Raw genomic sequence first — 11,321 nt, forward strand, 5'->3', positions numbered from 1 at the left:
TTGGTGGTTGGATGCATGAATAAAATACTCATACAAATAAAGGCTAGAAAAAGACCGGGTGCGACCAACTAAGAGAGCATAATGGCCATAATCATGCACAGCGACAAAATATATTAATCAAAGCATAAAGTGATACACAAGTTGCAAACTAAATGATCATAGAGGCAAGAATTTACTGGAATGTAGTCATAACAAGTTGCAAAACATGTGCCAATTCGACCCAAATAAAAATATTCGCAGGAGAATATACCACAATATTATGCTTTTCTATTGTATGCTAAAAACAACGCAGGAAGCCTTCAATGGCACACTAAACACTCTCAGTATTTGAGACTAATCATAATGAAAACATAATTAACAAGATCATCATCAGAATAACATCTAGCAAGATATGCAAAAATAACTATGCCACAGTCTAAAAATGCTTCCATTTGCATCACATACACATAAAAAAAATTCATGCTTCCAACGCCAACCAAATGAAACACAAAAACTCTCATATATGAAACAAGTAAATTTCCAGAGAGCTATTGAAACTCAAATAAATGTAAAAGTGGAGTGTGTCTCTCTCCAACGCAAAATGCATAACACTGGAGCGTGTCTCACTCCAAAATAAACATGCAAAACAACGGAGTGTGTCTCACCCCAAAGTAAATATGCAAAGCGGTGGAGCGTGTCTCACTCCAAAGTAAACATGAATGATGGGATCTAACTTTATTGAAAGTACAACAAAAAGTAAAGACGCTCCAAGGATAACACATATCACATGAAGGAATAAAAATATAGCGTGTTGAAAATGACCTGGTGCTTTTTGTTGATGAGGAGGGGATGCCCAAGGCATCCCCAAGCTTTGACGCTTGTACTTCTTGGATATTTCTTTGGTGGTCCAGGGGACATCCCCAAGCTTGAGCTCTTGTCCATGCTTCATCTTATTGCATCATTCTTCTCTCCCTACACTTGAAAACTTCCTTCACACAAAACTCAGCACAATTGATTAGCAACATTAGTGCAAATAAAAATATATCAAACCAGCAAGGCTTCAGTAATGGCACATATAAAACAATCATTTTAACATATGTTACTGTAGCTACTTCTTCCCAAAGCTCTTTTTCACAAAAGAACTCAAAAGACGAAGCATAAGACGCAAATGCAAAACATGGCAGAAATGTGTCAAAACAGACCAGCAGGCAGAGATCGAAATTAAAAAAATAGTTCTGTTGCTCAAATCGAAAAAGGCAAACTAATGAAACTTAGATAACATACTGGGGCATAAGCACAAACAATTTCAGCTCAAAAAAACGTTCTGGCGATTTTCAAGAATTTTTTTCGTGACCAGCACAGAATCTGTTTCAGAATTGCAAATACCCCAAACACTGCTTTCTTTCTAGTAGAGGCTACCCTTGGCACAAAAACGAAATAAAAACGATAAGGAGAGGTTAGTACAGTAGAAATAACTTCCAAGACTCAACAAAGAATAACAGAAATAAAACATGGGTTGTCTCCCATAAGCGCTTTTCTTTAACGTCTTTGAGCTAGGCGCAGAAAGGGTGCAAATCAAGTATTATCAAGAGGTGGCTCATCAACACCATAAGTTGTCCTATAAATAGAGTCATAAGGTGACTTCTTTCTTTTTATAGGGAAGTGTTCCATACCTCTTTTGAGTGAAAATTGATAACGAATTATCCCATCTGTCATATCAATGATAGCACCTGCAGTTCTAAGAAACGGTCTTCCCAAAATAATAGGGCATGAAGCATTGCATTAAATATCCAAAACAACAAAATCAACGGGGACATAATTATTATTCACTTGTATAAGAACATTATCAACTCTCCCCAAAGATTTCTTTGCAGCAACATCAACAAGAAGAACATCCAAATAACATTTTTCTAACGGTGGCAAGTCAACCATGCATATCATAAACTCTTTTAGGCATAACAGAAATACTTGCACCAAGATCACATAAAGCATTACAATCAAATTATTCTACTCTCATCTTAATAATAGGTTCCCAACCATCTTCTAACTGTTTAGGAATTGAAGCCTCATGTTTCAACTTCTCTTCCCTCATTTTCATAATAGCACTAGCAATATGCTTTGTAAGAGCAACATTTTGTTCACTAGCATTGGGAGTTTCAGCGAGCTTTTGAAAGAACTTTATAACTTCAGTAATGGTACAACTTTCAAAATCAAAATCATTGCTATCAAAAATAAAAGGACAATTATCTCCCACACCTCTAAAAAATTCAGCACGCTTGTCGGGAACAGTTTTAATGGGTTTATACACATTTCTATGTGGAGTGGAGACTTTTCCTACATTTTCGATTTTGCTAGTTGTAGTAGGAGGTTTGCTAGCATTCAAAGGTTCAGTGTTACTATTGGTGGTGATTGTGTAAACCTTGGCTAAATTATTTTCTCTAGCCATCTCATCTTCTTTTTCCCACCTAGCATGCAATTCAGCTAACAACCTCATATTGTCATCAATTCTAACTTGAATAGCATTTGCTCGAGCAAAAGTTTAATTCTCAGTATTATCACGAGGAACAACCTTTAATTTAAGAAGATCAACATCAAGAGCACGGCTATCAACTTTAGAAACAAGAGCATCTACTTTGCTAAATTTTTCCTCCACATATTTATTAAAAGCAGTTTGTTTACTAATAAAATCTTTGAGCATACCCTCAAGTTCAGAGGGAGCACTCCTATTGCTGTTATAAGAATTACCATAAGAGTTACTAAAACCACTTCCATTGTTGGGAGGATACGGCCTATAATTATTGCTACCAAAATTATTCCTATAGGCATTATTATTAAAATTGTTGCTCTTAATAAAATTCACATCTACATTTTCTTCTTTAGCAACCAAAGAGGCCAAAGAAACATTGTTTGGATCCATAGGAGCATTATTATTTGCAAGCATAGACATATTAGCATCAATCTTATCACTCAAAGTAGAAGTTTCCTCAACAAAATTTACCTTTTTACCTTGTGTAGCTCTCTCGGTATGCCACTCCGAATAATTTACCATCATATTGTCCAGAAGTTTTGTAGCGCCCCAAGGGTCATAGACATAAAAGTGTCTCCAGCAGCTGAATCCAATAAGTTCCTCGAAGAAAAATTTAGTCCTGCATAGAAGGTTTGAATAATCATCCAAGTAGTCAGTCCATTAGTGGGACAATTTTTAACCAAAGATTTCATTCTTTCCCAAGCTTGGGCAACATGCTAAGTATCAAATTGTCTAAACTTCATAATATCACTTCTCAAAGATATAATTTTAGCAGGAGGATAATATTTTCCAATAAAAGCATCTTTGCATTTAACCCAAGAATCAATACTATTTCTAGGCAAAGATAGCAACCACTCCTTAGCTCTAGCTCTTAATGAGAAAGGAAACAATTTCAACATAATAATATCACCATCTACATCTTTATATTTTTGCATCTCACATAACTCAACAAAATTGTTGAGGTGAGAAGAAGCATCATCAGTACTAACACCAGAAAATTGCTCTTTCATAACAAGGTTCAACAAGGCAGGCTTAATCTCATAAAAAGCTGCTTCAGGAGCAGGTGGAGAAATGGGTGTGTGATACGTCTCAAACGTATCTATAATTTCTTATGTTCCATGCTACTTTTATGATGATACTCACATGTTTTATACACATTATATGTCATATTTATGCATTTTCCGGCACTAACCTATTGACGAGATGCCGAAGAGCCAGTTGCTGTTTTTTGCTGTTTTTGGTTTCAGAAATCCTAGTAAGGAAATATTCTCGAAATTGGATGAAATCAACACCCAGGGGCTTATTTTTCCACGAAGCTTCCAGAAGACCGAGGAAGATACGAAGTGGGGCCACGGGGCGCCGCCACACTAGGGCGGCGCGGCCTAGGGGGGGCCCGCACGGCCCTAGCGTGTGGGGCCCCCGTGACTCCTCCGACTCCGCCCTTCCGCCTACTTAAAGCCTTCGTCGCGAAACCCCCAGTACCGAGAGCCACGATACGGAAAACCTTCCAGAGACGCTGATGGCGTGTAACACACACGTTCGTTGGGAACCCCAAGAGGAAGGTATGTTGCACACAGTAGCAAGTTTTCCCTCAGAAAGAAACCAAGGTTTATCGAACCAGGAGGAGCCAAGAAGCACGTTGAAGGTTGATGGCGGCGAGATGTAGTGCGGCGCAACACCAGGGATTCCGGCGCCAACGTGGAACCTGCACAACACAACCAAAGTACTTTGCCCCAACGAAACAGTGAGGTTGTCAATCTCACCGGCTTGCGGTAACAAAGGATTAGATGTATAGTGTGGATGATGATTGTTTGCAGAAAACAGTAGAACAAGTATTGCAGTAGATTGTATTCGATGTAAAGAATAGGACCGGGGTCCACAGTTCACTAGAGGTGTCTCTCCCATAAGATAAATAGCATGTTGGGTGAACAAATTACAGTCGGGCAATTGACAAATAGAGAGGGCATGACCATGCACATACATGATATGATGAGTATTGTGAGATTTAATTGGGCATTACGACAAAGTACATAGACCGCTATCCAGCATGCATCTATGCCTAAAAAGTCCACCTTCAGGTTATCATCCGAACCCCTTCCAGTATTAAGTTGTAAACAACAGACAATTGCATTAAGTATGGTGCGTAATGTAATCAATAACTACATCCTTAGACATAGCATCAATGTTTTATCCCTAGTGGCAACAGCACATCCACAACCTTAAAACTTTCTATCACTGTCCCAGATTTAATGGAGGCATGAACCCACTATCGAGCATAAATACTCCCTCTTGGAGTTAAGAGCAAAAACTTGGCCAGAGCCTCTACTAATAACGGAGAGCATGCAAGATCATAAACAACACATAGGTAATAGATTGATAATCAACATAACATAGTATTCTCTATCCATCGGATCCCGACAAACACAACATATAGCATTACAGATAGATGATCTTGATCATGTTAGGCAGCTCACAAGATCCGACAATGAAGCACATGAGGAGAAGACAACCATCTAGCTACTGCTATGGACCCATAGTCCAGGGGTGAACTACTCACTCATCACTCCGGAGGCGACCATGGCGGTGAAGAGTCCTCCGGGAGATGATTCCCCTCTCCGGCAGGGTGCCGGAGGCGATCTCCTGAATCCCCCGAGATGGGATTGGCGGCGGCGGCGTCTCAGTAAGGTTTTCCGTATCGTGGCTCTCGGTACTGGGGGTTTCGCGACGAAGACTATATGTAGGCGGAAGGGCAGGTCAAGAGGCGACGCGAGGGGCCCACACGATAGGGCCGCGTGGACAGGGCCCAGGCCGCGCCGCCCTGGCATGTCGCCGCCTCGTCGCCCCACTTCGTTACGTCTTCGGTCTTCTGGAAGCTTCGTGGTAAAATAGGCCCCTGGGCGTTGATTTCGTCCAATTCCGAGAATATTTCCTTACTAGGATTTCTGAAACCAAAAACAGCAGAAAACAGCAACTGGCTCTTTGGCATCTCGTTAATAGCTTAGTGCCGGAAAATGCATAAATATGACATAAAGTATGTATAAAACATGTAGATATCATCAATAATGTGGCATGGAACATAAGAAATTATCGATACGTCGGAGACGTATCAGCATCCCCAAGCTTAGTTCCTGCTCGTCCCGAGCAGGTAAACGATAACAAAGATAATTTCTGGAGTGACGTGCCATCATAACCTTGATCATACTATTTGTAAACATATGTAATGAATGCAGCGATCAAAACAATGGTAATGACATGAGTAAACAAGTGAATCATAAAGCAAAGACTTTTCATGAATAGTACTTCAAGACAAGCATCAATAAGTTTTGCATAAGAGTTAACTCATAAAGCAATAATTCAAAGTAAAGGCGTTGAAGCAACACAAAGGAAGATTAAGTTTCAGCGGTTGCTTTCAACTTGTAACATGTATATCTCATGGATAATTGTCAACATAGAGTAATATAATAAGTGCAATATGCAAGTATGTAGGAATCAATGCACAGTTCACACAAGTGTTTGCTTCTTGAGGTGGAGAGAGATAGGTGAACTGACTCAACATAAAAGTAAAAGAAAGGTCCTTCAAAGAGGAAAGCATCGATTGCTATATTTGTGCTAGAGCTTTGGTTTTGAAAACATGAACAATTTTGTCAACGGTAGTAATAAAGCATATGTATCATGTAAATTATATCTTACAAGTTGCAAGCCTCATGCATAGTATACTAATAGTGCCCGCACCTTGTCCTAATTAGCTTGGATCACCAGGATTATCATTTCAATACACATGTTTTAACCAAGTGTCACAAAGGGGTACCTCTATGCCGCCTGTACAAAGGTCTAAGGAGAAAGCTCGCATTTGGATTTCTCGCTTTTGATTATTCTCAACTTAGACATCCATACCGGGACAACATAGACAACAGATAATGGACTCCTCTTGAATGCATAAGCATGTAACAACAATTAATGTTCTCATATGAGATTGAGGATATATGTCCAAAACTGAAACTTCCACCATGATTCATGGCTTTAGTTAGCGGCCCAATGTTCTTCTCTAACATTATGCATGCTCTAACCATTAAATGAGTGGTAAATCTCCCTTACTTCAGACAAGATGGACATGCATAGCAACTCACATGATATTCAACAAAGAGTTGATGGCGTCCCCAGGAACATGGTTATCGCACAACAAACAACTTAATAAGAGATAAAGTGCATATGTATATATTCAATACCACAATAGTTTTTAAGGCTATTTTGTCCCATGAGCTATATATTGCAAAGGCAAATGATAGAAATTTAAAGGTAGCACTCAAGCAATTTACTTTGGAATGGCGGAGAAATACCATGTAGTAGGTAGGTATGGTGGACACAAATGGCATAGTGGTTGGCTCAAGGATTTTGGATGCATGAGAAGTATTCCCTCTCGATACAAGGTTTAGGCTAGCAAGGTTATTTGAAACAAACACAAGGATGAACCGGTGCAGCAAAACTCACATAAAAGACATATTGTAAACATTATAAGACTCTACACCGTCTTCCTTGTTGTTCAAAACTCAATACTAGAAATTATCTAGACTTTAGAGAGACCAAATATGCAAACCAAATTTTAGCAAGCTCTATGTATTTCTTCATTAATAGGTGCAAAGTATATGATGCAAGAGCTAAAACATGAGCACAACAATTGCCAAGTATCAAATTATCCAAGACATTTTATCAATTACTACATGTAGCATTTCCCGTTTCCAACCATATAACAATTTAACGAAGAAGATTCAACCTTCGCCATGAATACTATGAGTAAAGCCTAAGGACATATTTGTCCATATGCAACAGCGGAGCGTGTCTCTCTCCCACACAATGAATGCTAGGATCCATTTTATTCAAACAAAAACAAAAACAAAAACAAACCGACGCTCCAAGCAAAGCACATAAGATGTGATGGAATAAAAATATAGTTTCAGGGGAGGAACCTGATAATGTTGTCGATGAAGAAGGGGATGCCTTGGGCATCCCCAAGCTTAGACGCTTGAGTCTTCTTAAAATATGCAGGGGTGAACCACCGGGGCATCCCCAAGCTTAGAGCTTTCACTCTCCTTGATCATATTGCATCATTTCCCTCTCTTGATCCTTGAAAACTTCCTCCACACCAAACTCGAAACAACTCATTAGAGGGTTAGTGCACAATAAAAATTTATATGTTCAGAGGTGACATAATCATTCTTAACACTTCTGGACATTGCATAAAGCTACTGGACATTAATGGATCAAAGAAATTCATCCAACATAGCAAAAGAGGCAATGCGAAATAAAAGGCAGAATCTGTCAAAACAGAACAGTTCGTAAAGATGAATTTTAAAATGGCACCAGACTTGCTCAAATGAAAATACCCAAATTGAATGAAAGTTGCGTACATATCTGAGAATCACGCACGTAAATTGGCATCTTTTTCTGAGCTACCTACAGAGAGGGAGGTCGAAATTCGTGACAGCAAAGAAATCTGTTACTGCGCAGTAACCCAAATCTAGTATGAACCTTACTATCAAAGACTTTACTTGGCACAACAATGCACAAAACTAAGATAAGGAGAGGTTGCTACATTAGTAAACAACTTCCAAGACTCAAATATAAAATAAAGTACTGTAGTAAAAACATGGGTTGTCTCCCATAAGCGCTTTTCTTTAACGCCTTTCAGCTAGGCGCAGAAAGTGTGTATCAAGTATTATCAAGAGATGCAGTATCAACATCATAACTTGTTCTAATAATAGAATCAAAAGGTAACTTCATTCTCTTTCTAGGGAAGTGTTCCATACCTTTCTTGAGAGGAAATTGATATTTAATATTACCTTCCTTCATATCAATGATAGCACCAATAGTTCGAAGAAAAGGTCTTCTCAATATAATGGGGCAAGACGCATTGCATTCAATATCCAAGACAACAAAATCAACGGGGACAAGGTTATTGTTAACGGTAATGCGAACATTATCAACTCTCCCCAAAGGTTTCTTTATAGCATTATCAACAAGATTAACATCCAAATAACAATTCTTCAATGGTGGCAAGTCAAGCATTTTATAAATTTTCTTAGGCATAACGGAAATACTTGCACCAAGATCACATAAAGCATTACAATCAAAGTCATTGACCTTCATCTTAATGATGGGCTCCCAACCATCTTCTAGCTTCCTAGGAATAGAAGCTTCACGTTCTAATTTCTCTTCTCTAGCTTTTATGAGAGCATTTGTAATGTGTTTTGTGAAAGCCAAGTTTATAGCACTAGCATTAGGACTCTTAGCAAGTTTTTGCAAGAACTTTATAACTTCAGAGATGTGGCAATCATCAAAATCCAAACCATTATAATCTAAAGCAATGGGATCATCATCCCCAATGTTGGAAAAAATTTCAGCAGTTTTATCACAGGCAGTTTCAGCAGTTTTAGCAGTTTTTTGCAGTTTTGCAGGCTTTGCATTAGGAGTAGAAACATTGCCAACACCAATTATTTTACCATTGATAGTAGGAGGTGCAGCAACATGTGAATCATTAACATTACTAGTGGTGGTAATAGTCCAAACTTTAGCTACATTATTCTCTTTAGCTAGTTTTTCATTTTCTTCTCTTTCCCACCTAGCATGCAATTCAGCCATTAATCTTATATTCTCATTAATTCTAACTTGGATGGCATTTGCTGTAGTAACAATTTTATTTTCAATATCCTTATTAGGCATAACTTTCGATTTCAAAAGATCAACATCAGAGGCAAGACTATCAACCTTAGAGGCAAGAATATCAATTTTATTGAGTTTTTCCTCAACAGATTTGTTAAAAGCAGTTTGTGTACTAATAAATTCTTTAAGCATAGCTTCAAGTCCAGGGGGTGTGTTCCTATTATTGTTGTAAGAATTCCCATAAGAATTACCATAACTATTCCCATTATTGTAAGGATATGGCCTATAGTTATTACTAGAATTGTTCCGATAAGCATTGTTGTTGAAATTATTATTTTTAATGAAATTTACATCAACATGTTCTTCTTGAGCAACCAATGAAGCTAACGGAACATTATTAGGATCAACATTAGTCCTATCATTCACAAGCATAGACATAATAGCATCAATCTTATCACTCAAGGAAGAGGTTTCTTCGACAGAATTTACCTTCTTACCTTGTGGAGCTCTTTCCGTGTGCCATTCAGAGTAATTAATCATCATATTATCAAGAAGCTTTGTTGCTTCACCAAGAGTGATGGACATAAAGGTACCTCCAGCAGCTGAATCCAATAGGTTCCACGATGAAAAATTCAATCCTGCATAAAAGGTTTGGATGATCATCCAAGTAGTCAGTCCATGGGTTGGGCAATTTTTAACCAAAGATTTCATTCTTTCCCAAGCTTGTGCAACATGCTCATTATCCAATTGTTTAAAATTCATTATGCTACTTCTCAAAGATATAATTTTAGCAGGGGGATAATATCTACCAATAAAAGCATCCTTGCATTTAGTCCATGAATCAATACTATTCTTAGGCAGAGATAGCAACCAATCTTTAGCTCTTCCTCTTAATGAGAAAGGGAACAATTTTAATTTTATAATGTCACCATCTACATCTTTATACTTTTGCATTTCACACAATTCAACAAAATTATTGAGATGGGCAGCAGCATCATCAGAACTAACACCAGAAAATTGCTCTCGCATAACAAGATTCAGTAAAGCAGGTTTAATTTCAAAGAATTCTGCTGTAGTAGCAGGTGGAGCAATAGGTGTGCATAAGAAATCATTATTGTTTGTGGTTGTGAAGTCACACAACTTAGTATTTTCAGGAGTGGCCATTTTAGCAGTAGTAAATAAAGCAAACTAGATAAAGTAAATGCAAGTAACTAATTTTTTGTGTTTTGATATAATGAGAATGCAAACAAGATAATAAATAAAGTAAAACTAGCAACTAATTTTTTTGTGTTTTGATATAATGCAGCAAACAAAGTAGTAAATAAAATAAAGCAAGACAAAAACAAAGTAAAGAGATTGGATTGTGGGGACTCCCTTGCAGCGTGTCTTGATCTCCCCGGCAACGGCGCCAGAAAATATGCTTGATGGCGTGTAACACACACGTTCGTTGGGAACCCCAAGAGGAAGGTATGTTGCACACAGTAGCAAGTTTTCCCTCAGAAAGAAACCAAGGTTTATCGAACCAGAAGGAGCCAAGAAGCACGTTGAAGGTTGATGGCGGCGAGATGTAGTGCGGCGCAACACCAGGGATTCCGGCGCCAACGTGGAACCTGCACAACACAACCAAAGTACTTTGCCCCAACGAAACAGTGAGGTTGTCAATCTCACCGGCTTGCTGTAACAAAGGATTAGATGTATAGTGTGGATGATGATTGTTTGCAGAAAACAGTAGAACACGTATTGCAGTAGATTGTATTCGATGTAAAGAATAGGACCGGGGTCCACAGTTCACTAGAGGTGTCTCTCCCATAAGATAAATAGCATGTTGGGTGAACAAATTACAGTCGGGCAATTGACAAATAGAGAGGGCATGACCATGCACATACATGATATGATGAGTATTGTGAGATTTAATTGGGCATTACGGCAAAGTACATAGACCGCTATCCAGCATGCATCTATGCCTAAAAAGTCCACCTTCAGGTTATCATCCGAACCCCTTCCAGTATTAAGTTGTAAACAACAGACAATTGCATTAAGTATGGTGCGTAATGTAATCAATAACTACATCCTTAGACATAGCATCAATGTTTTATCCCTAGTGGCAACATCACATCCACAACCTTAGAACTTTCTGTCACTGTCCCAGATTTAATGG

The sequence above is a fragment of the Lolium perenne genome, chromosome 5 (genome assembly GCF_019359855.2).
Source record: "Lolium perenne isolate Kyuss_39 chromosome 5, Kyuss_2.0, whole genome shotgun sequence".
Lineage (NCBI taxonomy): Eukaryota > Viridiplantae > Streptophyta > Magnoliopsida > Poales > Poaceae > Lolium > Lolium perenne.